Here is a 2,957-nt window from a genome sequence, read left to right on the forward strand (position 1 = left end):
TTTGAACTGCGAATGTTGACTGAAAATTTAGCTATGAATATTTGGATTGAGAATGTTGACTAAAAATCTAGCCATGAATATATGGACTGAGAGTGTTAACTGAAAATTCATCTATGAATATTTGGATTGAGAATGTTTAAAGATAATTTATCAACGAATATATGTATTGATAGTGTTGACTAAAAATATAGCTATGAATATATGGATTGAGAGTGTTGACTGAAAATTTAGCTATGATTATTTGAACTGCGAATGTTGACTGAAAATTTAGCTATGAATATTTGGATTGAGAATGTTCAGTGAAAATTTAGCTACAAATATATGTATTGAGAGTATTGGCTGAAAATTTATCTCTGAATTTATGGATTGAGAATGTTGACATTAAATTTTATTATGAATATACGGAATGAGAATGTTGACATAAAATTTTATTATGAATATATGGATTGAGAGTGTTGACTAAAATTTAGCTATGAATGTATGGATTGAGAGTGTTTGCCAAAATTTAGCTATGAATATATGGATTGAGAATGTTGACTGAAAATTGTGAATTTTTACATGCATAATCTTTTAAGTGTCAGATGTAATTTTTCAGCAAATTTTTGTTTTTTTGTCTACTTTAACTTTATACCCATTTAGATAGTTTGACTGACCTTGTAACCACCATAAAGAATACAAAATATTTTTAAGTTTTCCTGCAATTGTTTATTCTAAATAGCTTAATGCTTGTAACAGTATATATTTAGGTTTATACTTAATTTTATTATTTTTTTACCATTTGTTACTAGTAATCTCAATACAAGTTGTAATTTACTGAAAGAATGTTTAATTAACAATAATGTCTAGAATGATGTAATACAGTCTTTCCCAAATATTTACTATTATGTTACTTTCATTATCTTACTTAATCTAACTTTATCTAATCTAATAGAATTCTGCTTTTTACATTTTAGATGGTTTTATAACAGTAAATAAAAAGTATTCAAGAAAAACAAGAAATATAGTACTTTGACCTCTTGTTTTTTTGCTGTTGATTGTTGATGAAAATTAAGCTTGCTTTTGTTTATAATGATGTTACTAGTATACTAAATAATTTTCTTACTTATTGTACTTAAAAATACAGAATAATAACACACACAAAGTAAACATTGTTTTATAACTATCTTAATTTATCTGCCTTTCTAACTATGCAATAAGTGTGAATATCGTAAGAGAAAGTTTCAAACTGAAGATGAAATACTCAGTACTGAAAATAACATAATATAATATGTTATTTGATATATTAAAGCTTTACGTTTCTGTAGGTTATACTTAATATAGTATAAAACATCTCAGAGAAATGTTGACAATTTCTGAAAAAAGGGTTTAGCAACGGGGTCTGATTTTCTAGTTTATAAGCATGAAAAATATAAAATTTAGACTTTGCCTGAGTAATTTCTATGTCATAATGAGCAATTTACATAAAATACTGTACTTCTCAGATATGTGGTAAATAAATTATACAAGAGGAGATTGATGATTTTGTTTCCTTAAAAATTGAGAACATAAAACTTGTGTGACATAAAAATTTGGTTTATTAACTTTCTTGCTATGGGCAGGTCACATGCACATCATGACTTTTTATACTTACATTCAAAATTTACTGAACTACTTTATGAGAGTTGTGACATTTGTTCTCTAGGTTTTCTCTCTTGTTTATTTAACACCTCTCCAAGTAGTACAGAATTTAATGTAAATTACTTATTATAATATAGAGATTACTCAGGTAAAGAATAACTTTCTTGCCTTGATGCTTATTTGTTTATGGAATTCATCAACAAGAAATTCAGACCTACTTGCCACACCTGCTGTTTCACAGATTGCCAAGACTTCTATCTGATGTTTTATACTGTATTACTTATAATCAAATAAAGTTAAAGTTTTAATCTATTAAATGATATGTTGTGTATCTCATTGTTTTTTGTCCAGAACCTATTTCTCATAGTGTTCATACTGACAATCCTAACTAAATTTTTAAAGTCTCTTATTGCACAGTTAGAAAGCCAATTAAATTATAATAGTTATAGGACATTGTTTGCTTTTTACTAATGTTGCGTATCTGCTTGTTTGTTAATTTCAGGTAGAAATTCTTTCCGAGAAACTTCAGTGATACAAGTCCTTTCTTGGTTAAACCAGTTTATTCTTTCTCGGTACAAACTTTTAGTACTCAGTAATTTCACAATCAATACGTTTCTCGTCACTTTAAACTTAACTACTTTTATAATACATGCTAAAATCACAGTGATTCACAATCTCGACAGGAAAACACACACTAGTTCGAAACAGAATCGTAATTACCAGGAACTCTCTTCATTCATTTAATCCCGGAGGCTTTCTCTGCCAGGCTTATATACTAAAAAAGAGGGCATCTCAAACAAACTTGGTCTTCCCCTATAATCCATGATCATTCGAGAAATTCATCATGTTACCAGCGTCACGTGACTTCCACTGTCATAACACTTCCCCTTCTTTAGTATTGTTCATCCCAAACAATAGCCACTTACATTAAACCAGTATATATAATTAACAATAACTTAATTAAGTGGACAGAATTTACAAACTCAAAATTAAAATACAACAAAGTCTCTTTAATTTTACAGGACGTTTCTTCTTTTGTACTGGGTTCTATCTCATTGGCTTCTGCTTCACGTGAGGTTCATCTTCTCCGTCAGGAAATGTCCCATTGTTGGTAGCAATCACGTTAGTGGTAGTAACTTCATTAACAGCTTCACTGTCTCACTCTTAAAACCGGGTAGAGTTTCTTCTTCGACAGTAGCTTTTTTCAGGTGACACGTCTTCAGCAGCATCATTTCTTCTGTTGTTTACTTCGTTCCAACTGAAATGTCCTGGACCGTGATAATGCCAAAGCCCGTTGGCATGCACCACCTTTGGCTTACCTCGCCGACCACATTTTATTC

This window comes from Limulus polyphemus, unplaced genomic scaffold (genome assembly GCF_000517525.1).
Source record: "Limulus polyphemus unplaced genomic scaffold, Limulus_polyphemus-2.1.2 Scaffold11358, whole genome shotgun sequence".
NCBI lineage: Eukaryota > Metazoa > Arthropoda > Merostomata > Xiphosura > Limulidae > Limulus > Limulus polyphemus.